The sequence below is a fragment of the Linepithema humile genome, chromosome 4 (assembly GCF_040581485.1).
Source record: "Linepithema humile isolate Giens D197 chromosome 4, Lhum_UNIL_v1.0, whole genome shotgun sequence".
Classification (NCBI taxonomy): Eukaryota; Metazoa; Arthropoda; class Insecta; order Hymenoptera; family Formicidae; genus Linepithema; species Linepithema humile.
In genome coordinates, this window is record NC_090131.1 from 8936684 (window position 1) to 8949937 (window position 13254).

At 40.4% G+C, this 13254-nt stretch overlaps 1 protein-coding gene across 9 annotated transcripts in view; it reads left to right on the forward strand.

The window, feature by feature from the left end:
• Alk (Anaplastic lymphoma kinase) overlaps nucleotides 1-13254 on the forward strand; it is a 233657-nt gene that overhangs the window by 86344 nt on the left and 134059 nt on the right. The gene's annotated exons all lie outside the window — the stretch shown is intronic.

Sequence of the window (13254 nt, forward strand, 5' to 3'; positions counted from 1 at the left end):
CCAAGGTTCACAAAGTTGTAATGTTTTTAAGAGTTATGATATTTAAAAGTATGGGAAATTATCGTATTTAAAGAAATTCAAAGTGGCTGCTTCAAACGTCGTTTTGCGCCAAATTTACGTTTATAAACATTTGTCTTTCGTATGTTGCATACACTGTAAATATTTGTATCAAACACTTGTAAACACTTCACTGAAAGAGATTTCGTTAATATCATCAGTATTGTTGTACATATAACAATGTCTGGTTATACAGAATTCGTACGAGCGATAAACACAGAAGAAGCAGCTCTTGATTTTCTATTAGAAAAAGGTATTTTTCAGCAGGAAATAGAATGTCCTCGCTGTAAAGAACGAGGACAGTCTTCAATTTTGCAACTCTGCCGAAAAGATCAAAATTTTGTGTGCTATGTTCGATACACGGAGCGTAAAGAGCATCGCAAACGAATTAGCCGCCAGTGTTGTTTTAAGCGCAGTGTTCGTATCGGTACATGGTTTGAACTTTTTTATGGATGCAGTCTCCACGATGGAACTTCCATAAATCGGATCTACTCTTAGCAAATCAAACAATTACCGACTGGACGAACTTTTGCCGGGAAGTAAGATATTTTCCGTTTACAGATATTAAAAAATTGATACTCAGTATTTATTACCCATATCTAAAAAGTAAACGCATTTTTGATAAAAATAGAAACTTTTAAAATAATTTATAGTGATAAAACTCTTGCTTAGAATTGAATCTCGCATTGCATGGAAGGTTGTAAATCCATGTGGATATCGCTTCGCGTGGAAAGTGTATGCGTGGAAACAGTGTGTTCCGCCTCCCTGCGGGGGGCTCCACCATAAACAAAACTCACATAACCTAACATTATCTATTTTTGGGTTAATCTAAAATTAGGTTAATTCAAGGATAGGTAGTGTTAGGTTAGGTTAGTTTTTTTTTATGGTGGAGCCCCCCGCAGGGGGGCGGAACACACTGCCTCCACGCATACACTTTCCACGCAAAACAAGGTTTCACATGAATTTACAACTTTCCATGCAAAGCGTATCTGTATTATTAAATAATTATCCAAAGTTGTTAAATGTTTTTGAAAAGTAAATAATTGTTAATTACTCCCAGATTTGCGTGTATTGGGTAGATGCAAACTCTACAAAAGTCAGTGGCCCAGAAAAGATTGTAGAGATTGACGAAGCTCTATTCGGCAAACGCAAATACAACCGCGGTCGTTTGCTTCAAGCAAAATGGGTCTTTGGTGGATATGAGCGTCAATCTCGGAAAGTATTTCTCATGCCTGTTGCAAATAGGTCTAAAGAGACTTTGCTGGAAGCAATTAATTCGTGAATCTTGCCCAGTACAACAATTATGTCGGATATGTGGCGCTCATATGATTGCCTTAAAAATGAAGGATTCCGTCATTTATCAGTGAATCACAAAATAAACTTTGTGCACCCTGATACTAGTAAATATAATATAATAAATTTATAAAATCTTTGCAAAAATAATAGATTAATTCTTTTTTAAATATTCTCAGAGGCACATACGCAAGGTATAGAACGCACTTGGAGAGAAATCCGACAACACACACCAAAGTATGGTACTCCGCCTACTATGCTTGTGTCAAATTTGTGTGTGTATCTTTTTCAACGTGCTCATCCAAAACGAGAACGAATCGGAGCATTTTTTGATGTTATTCGGGAATTCCAACAGAATACGGAAAACATTCCGTTTTCTGAGGGAGAATTTGATTTTGTTGATATGGTGGAAGATATAGCTGAAGATTAGTAAAATAAATTTTTATTTAAGAGCAATTTTATATATTTTTATTATAAAATTCCTTTCATAATTTTTTCAAGAACGGCACATAGTTTGCCATGTTTTTAAATATTATAACTCTTAATTGTAGGCTAAAAGAAAGCTCTATGTAAATAATTTAAATTTTCAATCAAATCGGAGCTGACTACCTTAATATAGAAATTTACCAATCAATCTTACATTTATTCACTTACATCTAACTTATCTCTATTCTCTTACATCTTAACTTATCTCTAACTTATTCCTAATATAATGTGACTGTGGGTGACGCCTTCCAACTTGACGCCTTTCCACACTCATATCCGCCTTATCATCAAATACACACACCGCAGCTAAGGTGACTTCCGCTTCCTTTTGCTTTTACTCTTTTCCATTTCTTTCAACTCGACCTTCTTTTTCTCCTCCCCCCTCCTCTCACTTACTTACCCACTTACTCCCATTTTCTCTTCCTTCCCCCTTCCCTTCCTGCCGTTCTTTTTCTATCTCCCTCTTCTTCCTCTACCAACACCAAACTTACTGCCCCTTGCTAACTCCCTTCTCCCTTTTTCCATTCTCTGCATTCCTCCCACGTATGCTCCCATGTTTCCCTCTCCCTCCTACATAGTCTACACACTTTTCTCTCTTCTTTCTCTCAATATCTACTTTCTCTCATCTCGTTCCTCAATCTAAACCTCGCCACTCTCCTCCATTTACACCCCACCCCTTTTTTAAGTATCCTGGAATCCCTTCCCTCTTCACTTCCCTATTATACCCTATTCACCATCCAATAAACATTAGGACATTCTATGTACGTTCTATGTATATACATATATGTATATTGTATATTCTATGTATATACAAAGAATGTGAAAAGTATATAAAGCGCATATCCTATGTATGTGAAATAATTACCACATGTACATAGGATGTCCATAGTATATAGGTATATTCCAAAGATATGCAGTGTACATTTGTGGTATATATAATACATGGGGTATATTCCGAGGATGTGCAGTGCACGTTTGCAGTATGTATATAGGATATATTCCGAGGATGCTCAATACACATTCGTGGCATGTACATGAAGTACATTCTATGTATGTACATAGTATATGTATACAGTACGTTTTTTTTACATTTTGGATATTCTATGTATATACATAGGATATCGAATGTTTACTGGGTAAAATAAACAATTTTCATTCATTCGGATATTTATCTACTCAATTTTTGAACAATCAGTTTATCTAAATTCCCTGTGTTGGGATTCAAATATTAAACTGATAGAAAAAGTTATTACATCTTTAAATTGAAGACTTCAATATTATTACTCGCCTTTTGCAAGTTTTATATAGTTTTCATGATTAAAACTTAAATACGAGATAGATAGCGTATAATGCGTCACATAGCGGCAAGCGAACGAACTAATGACTGATTCTATGTATATCCATACGATATCTTATGTGTATCTATAAATGTATCTATCAGCGTATATCATATGTATGTACGTTACATGTATTATATACACATGGAATGTAAACGAGGTATATTCTATGTATGTACAGGCAGCGATCTCGTTTAAATGTACATTCTATGTATATTCATAAATGTACCTACATCAGCATATATCGTATATATGTATGTTACATGCAGGGTTGGGAAGTAACGCGTTACTTGTAACGCCGTTACCGTTACAATTACTTTTTTTCGGTAACTGTAACGGTAACGGCGTTACAAATTTTTTTTGAAACTTTGTTACATTTTTCGGTAACAAGTAACGAATTTAACAGTTATTTTTATTGTTACATTTTTCAAATTTACTCTATAAATCTACGAATTTATAGAAAAACTAACAATAAAAAAACTTTTTAATTTATATTTACAGCATCTAAAAATTTTTAAAAAAGCTGGTTTACAACTTATTAAAAATTTTTCTTATTTAAAATATCTTATCAAAATTATTACTTTTATTATATATTATTAAAATTATTACACTTTATATTAATAGCGATATCATTATTAAAATTATATTTTTGTTACTTTAATGAAAAATAATGTTTAAAAATTTTTAATGTTTACTGTAAATTTGTAGTGTTTAATTTAATCTTGTATTAGAAAAATTGTGTATAAAATTTGTATTATATATAAAAAAAGTAACGGAAATTGTAACTATTCGTTACTTTTTGAGTAACGGCAACGGTAACGAGTTTCTTTTTAAAATTGGTAACGAGTAACGATAACGAGTTACTGTTTAGAAAAAAGAACGGTAACGGTAACGAGTTACTTTTATAAAGTAACTTTTCCAACCTTGGTTACATGTATATACATGGAATGTACACGAGGTATATTCTATGTATATACAGGCAGCGATCTCGTTCGAATATACATTGTATGTATATCCGTACGATATCCTATGTATATCCATAAATGTATTTACTTCAGCGTATATCGTATGTACGTATCGTATATACGTTTGATGTATATACATGAAATGTACACGAGGTATATTCTATGTATATACAGGCAGCGATCTCGTTCGAATATACATTCTATGTATATCTATAAGATATTTTATGTATATCCACAAATGTATCTGCATCAGCGTATATCATATGTATGTACATAGTATATACAGTACATTTTTTTCACATTATGGATATTTCATGTATATACATAGGATATCGAATGTTTACTGGGTAGGATTTCTAAATTATTAGATTTCTAGGAGAAGAACTTGTTACTCATTAATTGGATAACGCCGCTTCCACGCTCGGCAGCGCTGATCCTCGACTGGTAGAGCGCGCGCGGTAAAGAGGAAAAGGAAAATAGGCATCAAGTAGGCTGCTTCAAAAATCGGTCAAAAAATTTAATTAATTCCGAGTACTGGTGTTATATAATAATATTGCATGAAATATAAATAGTATTACAAATAGAAAAAAGTATAATTAAGGTAAATATTTACAAATATACAGTCAGGCTCGATCGTTTTGATTTTTACATGTTGTTAAGATCACAGTTCTGTCCAATCCACAGTAATGTTATAAAAGTTTTAGTCATTGCTCATTGTTTATTAAAAAGTTATAAACAAAATAAGTTTCACGAATTACACATAATTTTCAAACATCAATAAGAATTTATTCATCAATAAGAAGTTCAAAATTAGTTCTTGTATTGTTTCAGCTTAAGAATTTTCAAGAAAAGTCATTATACTGTTGACTTATAGTAAATATTTTTCTCTTGTTTGTGTTATAGAAGTATTGTCACAGTTTGTATTGCAAATTCGTAGCCTCAAAATGTTGTTACACGAATTTCTTCATTTGAATAATGAAGATTTATTAATTATTTGTGTGAAAAGCAAATAATGCAACGAAAAAGTGTGTGTCCTCGATGCCAAAAATAATACAAATACATGATTGTTCATTTCAATATTCTAAATATTTTCACAACGCATTTACATTTATTTACGAATAATAAAGTGAATACGTGGGAAGGGGCTTTATGCATTTTGTTTATTACACGTTGTAGCGGCATACCGCCACACCACTGTACCGAAGTGGTGTAGTACACCGCGACGCCGCTACGCGCCGCAGGCCCTCAGCCAAGTTCTACGCTTGCGGCTACACCACCAGATAGCGCAGGCAGTGTAGAACTATCTCGCGATTAAAAATCGATCGATCCACTACAAAAAGACGTCGATTTGATTCTTTCTTCACTCACTCGCTTTAAGGCGAGCTCTACACAAGGGTTCTTGTTCTGAGAAATAGCTTTGTTGTATAAGAGCGTAACCAGCGATTAAGTCGCTACAAGCTTCTTAGCTTTCTCACAGTGCCTAGGAGAAGGCATGAAAGCGAAAGAACCAGTCCCAGCTCCGGCCGCACACTTCACCGAGGAATTTTCCTCTGCGGCCAACTGACACTCCAGCATCGCCGTCGTCACTGCAGGCTCTACAGTGGAGGCTTATTCCCTTAGAGTTCTGCGTACGGTTGACTCGGCCTCCACGGGATACTCTCGCACCAGGGGACATCCGAGCACGGAGACCTCTCTCTCCTCGGTTCGCAGAACGCACTACGCTACCGAGAACCGAGACCGCCACAGTGCCAGTCGCATCGGAGACATGCTCCATCGCCACTCAAACTTCGCCGCCTAGGGCTTGCTCAGAGAGCAGTTGCCACACAGAGGGTCACTTCCTGAACGGAGTACCTCCAACACCAGGCAAAGGCTTGCAGCGTGCATCTTCAATAGAACCGTCCTTTTTAGGACCGGTACTCTACACAAAAACGCGGTCGGTAATCTCTTACCGCTCTCGCTTTTTTTTATTTTAATTTACGGCCTTACATTTTACCGTGAACGCGCCATTGGCGCACTTAAACCACAAACACAAAACTGTACATATCTCTCTGACTACGAAATAAATATATTTCTACGAACAAGGTTTATTCTCTTCTCACCAGTTTGAACACAACGCTATTAGCATTACGCTATAAACTGGTGACCCTGACGACTGGTCGAGAAAGATGAACCAATCAGAGAAGGCTGGCAAGACGCCAGGCGCCGACGCAGCACAAATCGGAGGAGTTTTGGTACGCGTACCGCCATTCTGGCCGGAGAAACCAGAGTTATGGTTTGCCCAATTAGAGAGCCGGTTCCTATTGAGCGCGGCCACGTCAGATTCAACAAAGTACGCATACGCAATCTCGCAAATTAAAACTAAATACATAAAAGAGATAAAGGACGTGATAATCAATCCGCCGCGTACGGGAAGTACGACGCAGTCAAGAAAGCATTGATCCAACGACTGAGCGACTCGCAGGAATACCGCATTCACCAATTGCTAGAGCGTGAAGAATTGGACGACAGAAAGCCGTCGCAGTTCTTGCGACATCTACGGACACTCGCCGGCAACGCTGTGCCCGACCAACTCCTGCGGACGCTATGGCTCGGTTGGCTACCAGCTCAAATGCAAATAATTCTAGCAACGCGCGCTGACGACCTCCTCGAAGATGTGGCAGAACAGGCAGACTGCGTTTATGAAGTAACGTGCCGAACCGTCGCCGTCGTAGTCAAACCGACAGAGAAAGCAGAGAAAACACTAAAATCAACAGGCTCACTAGAGGATTCAGTCATTGGTGAAGCAGGTCGCAGCGCTCAATGCGTGATTGGGCCGTCAGGAGCACCGCTACAAACAGCGCCGTTGCGGCTGCCGTGTGCGGCAGCGCCAAAAATCGCGCAGCCGCACACGGGCAAAATCAACGTCTGATGAGGAGAGCGATTTTTGCTATTATCATCGACGATTTGGCAGCAAGGCCAGGTAATGCACCGAGCCATGCACTTTTAAAGAAAAACAGAAGAAAAAACAGGAAAATCGAAAGGGCCAGAATCAATGGCGGCAGACGGCCCGAACCCGAAACCATGCCGCCTACTAATAACAAACAGACGAAAATTCGCTACTTAATCGACACGGGATCTGACATCAGCATCTACCCGCGTTCGATAGTACGCGGACGAATGTCCGGAGCAACGCAAGCCATTTTTGCAGCAAATGGATCACTCATCCACACGTACGAATGGATCGCGCTTCAACTCAACATCGGTCTAAGGCGCGCTTTCCAATGGAAATTTATAGTGGCTGACGTCACTCAGCCAATAATCGGATCCGATTTCCTTGGCTATTTCCACCTCCTGCCGGACGTACGAAAGGGCAAGCTGCTGGACGCAACAACCGGGTTGGCTACAAACAGCCTCCACAGCAAATCTGATCACGCATCGATCAGGACTCTGTTGCAGGAAACGCGTTTTCACGAATTATTGGCCGAATTTCTGCAACTAACCAGCCCGACCGAAAAGACAGAAGCCGCGCCGCACTCAATGATACACTACATCGAGACGACACCGGGTCCACCGGAGGCGTGCAGACCGCGGAGACTCGTACCGGAAAAGTTCAAGGAGGCAAAGCAACAATTTGATCTGCTGCTACAGAAGGAGTAATCGCGCCTTCCAAAAGCGCATGGGCCTCGCCGTTACACATGGTGCCAAAGAAAGGAGGCACGTGGCGACCATGCGGCGATTACCGCAAGCTTAACAACCGAACGGTGCCGGACAGGTACCCGATACCGTACATTGAAGATTTCACGCAAGCTCTTCACGGGAAAACAATTTTCTCTACATTGGATCTAGTGAGAGCTTATAATCAAATTCCAGTGAATTCGGACGACGTGCCTAAGACGGCAATCACCACACCGTTCGGGCTATTCAAATTCGTTAAAATGCCTTTCGGCTTAAGAAACGCAGCACAGACTTTCCAACGATTCATCAACGAGGTGACACGCAGACTAGATTTCTGCTACGCCTACATTGATGACATCTTGGTAGCATCTCACGACGAAGAAGAGCATAAAAAACATCTAAAAATACTTCCAGAGACTCAGCCAGTACGGTATCCAGCTCAATCCAGCCAAATGCATATTCGGCAAAGAAGTCGTAGCATTTTTGGGGTACCAGGTATCAGCGAAAGGAACGCAACCCTTACCGGAAAAAGTCGAGACAATACGGAAATTCTAGAAGCCGTCGACGGTCAAGCAACTTTGGCAGTTCCTCGGGACGCTGAACTTCTACAGGAGGTTCATTCTGGGAGCGGCCATGGATCAAGCCATCTTAAACGATGCGTTCAAGAGCAACCAAAAGGGCAAAACACTGATCGTATAGAACGCAGAAAGAGAGGCAGCGTTCGAGAAATGCAGAAAGAGCCTCGCAAGAGCAACACTCTTGGTGCATCCCGATCCGGCAGCGGAGCTTTCGCTGACAACCGATGCCTCGGATTTCGCGATAAGGGCGGTCATTTACCAGCGCGGAAAACACGGACAACAACCGGTGGCTTTCCTCAGCAAGAAGCTGACCACAGCACAACAAAAATACAGCCCGTACGATCGAAAGCTTTTGACGATCTACGCAGCCATCAAACATTTCCGACACTGGTTGGAAGGGAGAGAATTTACAATATACATGGACCACAAACCGCTCATCAACGCATTTCGCAAGGATCCGTTACAGAGTTCGCCTAGGCAGACACGGCACTTGAAATTCATCGGCCAATTTTCAAACGATATCAGACACATCGCGGGCAAGAATAACGTCGTAGCCGACACGCTATCCAGAACGCAGGCCGTCCAGCAAGCCGTAGATTTCGCGGAGCTCGCCAAGTCGCAACAAGGCGACGCCGAGCTGCTCACGTTACTTCAGGGAACCACGAAACTCCAACTCAAGGAAACTGCGATTCCCGGCACAGCTATCAAACTGATTTGCGACACATCAACGGGTGTTCCACGCCCGTACGTCACTCAACCTTTCCGGAAGCAAGTTTTCAGAAACTTGCACGGATTGGCGCACACGGGGATAAAATCTACCGTCAAATTGATAACACAGCGCTTTGTGTGAACCAACATCAAAAAGGATTGCCACAAATGGGCGCAGGTCTGCATCCCCTGCCAAGTCCATCGGCACACCGTCTTGCCGACCGGAAATTTTATGGGGCCTACGAGCAGGTTCCAGCACATCCACATGGATATTGTCGGTCCATTACCTCTATCACGAGGGAAAAAGTATTATCTCACCATCGTTGACAGATTCACGCGATAGCCGGAGGCATACCCCATGTCGGACATCACCGCAGAAACCGTGGCTCGCCTGTTGTTCAAAAACTGGATTGTTCGTTTCAAAACACCCGCACGGATCACAATGGACCAAAAGCGGCAGTTTGAGTCAGAACTTTTTAAGCAGCTGACCAGACTGACCGGGTCACAACATATCCGCACCACCGTCTATCACCCGGCAGCAAACGGTATGGTGGAGAGACTGCACCGTCAACTTAAAGCGGCAATTAAAAGCCACGAAACCGAGGCATGGACGCAAGTCCTCCTTATCATTTTATTAAGCATCCGCGCCGTCGTAAAAGAAGACATCGGAGCCACACCGGCTGAATTAGTTTTCGGAGAAACCATCCGGATTCCCGGACAATTCTTGGATCAGCAAACCGAAGATCAACCTACGGACGAGTTTGTGCGTCATTTGCATGAAAAAATGAGCAAACTCTGTCCGCTCATACGACGACACGGTCACCGCAGCACCTTCGTTCACAAGGACCTGGCCAACTCTGAAAAAGTTTTCGTCAGACACGACTGTCCAGTCAGGGCACTTCAGCCTCCGTACGACAGGCCTTATCAAGTTTTAAAACGAAACAAAAAGGTCTACAAAGTACTGGTCAACGGCAAGCCAATCAACGTCTCCATAGACCGATTGAAGCCAGCATATACAATGGACGAACACGAGCAGCCAATAGAACCAGCGGCAGTCGTACAACCAAAACCCTCCGTAACTAACAAGACGAGGAGCGGCAGAACTTCAAAACCAACTGTTCGTTTTCAGGCTTAAAAACTGCCAAGGGGGTTCTGTGGCGGCATACCGCCACACCGCTGCACCGAAGCGGTGTAGTACACCGCGACGCCGCTATGCGCCGCAGGCCCTCAGCCAAGCTCTACGCTTGCGGCTACACCACCAGATAGCGCAGGCAGTGTAGAACTATCTCGCGATTAAAAATCGATCGATCCACTATAAAAGGGCGTTGATTCGATTCTTTCCTCACTCACTCGCTTCAAGGCAAGCTCTACACAAGGGCCCTTGATCTGAGTAATAGCTCTGTTGTACACAAGAGCGTAACCAGCGATTAATTCGCTACAAGCTTCTTAGCTTTCTCACAGTGCCTAGGAAAGCATGAAAGCGAAAGAACCAGTCTCAGCTCCGGTCGCATACTTCATCGAGGAATTTTCCTCTGCAGCCAGCTGACACTCCAGCATCGCCGTCATCATCGCAGGCTCTACAGTGGAGGCTCAGTCCCTTAGAGTTCTGCGTACGGTTGACTCGGCCTCCACGGGACACTTGCACCAAGGGACATCCGAGCATGGAGATCTCTTTCTCTCCTCGGTTTGCAGAACGCACTGCGCCACCGAGAACTGAGACCGCCACAGTGCCAGTCGCATCGGAGACACGCTCCATCACCACTCAAACTTCGCCGCCTAGGGCTTGCTCAGAGAGCAGTTGTCACACAGAGGATCACTTCCCAAACGGAGTACCTCCAACACCAGGTAAAGGCTTGCAGCGTGCATCTTCAATAGAACCGTCCTTTTTAGGACCGGTACTCTACACAAACTACTCTACTTACGCGGTCGGTAATCTTTTACCGCTTCCGCCAATTCTTATTTTAATTCACGGCCTTACACCTTGCCGTGAACGCGCCATTGGCGCACTTAAACCACAAACACAAAACTGTACATATCTCTCTGACTACAAAATAAATATATTTCTACGAACGAGGTTTATTTTCTTCTCACCAGTTCGAACACAACGCTATTAGCATTACGCTATACAAGTAAATAAACAAACCTGCTAAAAGTATATTCCGAAAATTACGTGTAATTTGTGAAACTAATTTTATTTATAACTTTTTAATAAACAATAAGCGACAACAATAATTTTATACTCTGTCCAGCAAGAGAGTAAGTTGGGATCGGACGAAAACTCGTCCGTTTGGCGCAGGTTGCCCCACACAGAACGCTTAGAACCTCCCCCCCCCCCACTCCGCAGTGCTGTACTGCTTGCGCGACGTGCCAATGCTAGCAAGTGACATTAGAGTCTCAGAGCATCTGACCACTTGGCATACCGACAGTTGTACATAATTATTTATTTTCAAAATAACCGAATAGTGTAACGTGTTAAGATTAAGGTTTTTCTGTTAATGAAGTGTTTACAAATTCATACACAGTGCGATGGAAGAGGAATTGGAAGTGCCGCCAATGTCATCTCCTGTGAAGAAAAACTAAGCAGGCCAGGTAAACAATGATGAATAAAAATTAATAATTTCCCAAACAGCACGCGTGTTCAAAATCGGATTATAAGAAGTCTTTAAACATTCAGTTGTGTCATGTAAATATATTACAACAATTTCGATTTGACATCACATTGAAATGTCGAGATTATTTCACCCGCTAAATTTTCTAAGCCCGAACCCGAGCGTATCGTATTTGCGTATACGGTACTGAGTAGCGCGCATTCTCTCCCCACTTTGCCCGCTATACTTTTCTTATGCGTAGATCGAACCTACTCTCTCGCTGGACAGAATATATATATTTTGACAAACGAGAAATAATGAAATGGCGATAAGAGCCGTTGCAGGATGTTAGTGCTAAATTTTTAATTTTTCTTAAAGAAATTAGTAAATTAGTCTACAAAAAACAGTTAAATTGTACACCAATCTCAGATCGAGATACTTAAAGTGTACGAAATTTTAAAGTACATTGTTCTCATATTTCGAGAAACTTTAATGTACGTATAGGGATTATTGGAAAGAAAGGAAGAGAGAAAAAATATCAAAATATATATTTTGTGTTTATTATTCAGGATTTATGTTTATTATTCATGATCTTAACAACATATGTAAAATTAAAACGATCGAGCCTCATTGTGTATTTGTAAACATTTACCGAATTATCAAAACTTGATTCAATTTCATCTATTAAGACATAAATTTTATAGTATGCAGGTGTCTGATAAAGATTGAACAAATTCTTGTGTGCAAGTGGAACATAGTAAACTGAAGAGAGAGAGAAAAATCTTTTATTATTTTTCAATTTTTACAATACTTATTGAAAAATTAGTAAATATGCATTTTTGGTTACCTCTCGTCGATTTTTTCGTTATTCAGATATATTGTAGGGGAGGTTGTTCTAAGTAATTCCGCACAAAAATCAAGCGAGAGACTTGCGATTTACGCGTAAAAGTTGTAAACAAACTTTTAATCAAATAAAAATAGAAATTTCTATTTAAAAAGAAACTTTGCAATATAACCATCATAATGTTTTTTGCAAGAACCATATCGTGGAATGTTACCACGAGTATCTTTCAATATTCTGAATATGAACTTTCGTGTCAGGACTCAACAAAATTGTAAGAATGGTTGAAGTGTTTGTTTACAAATACGGCGTATACAAACTTTACTGTTCGTAATGTCAGTTTATAACAAAGAAAAGCATTTAAATTGTAAAATCTTAATTTGTTATATCTTCCAAACTAATGCCACTTGATTTTTGCGAGAAATTACTCAGAACAATCTTCCCTACAACGTATCTAAATGGCGAAAAAATCGGTGAGGTATAACCTAAGATGCATATTTATCAAGAAATTAAAAAAAAATGACGAATGAGTACGCGTTTTGCACGGCTAGACTGTAAAATCTATATAGAAAAAAGCTATCATATTTTATCTGTTGAAAAAAGCTATTGTATATTCTATTCGTATCATTCTATAAAAAATATGATAAAATATCAGAAAATAGCGCCAAGTAAGAATAAAAAGTTATACATATAATTACTACAAAAATAGAAAGTTGTTTTATATTTCATACAAAAGATATATTATTA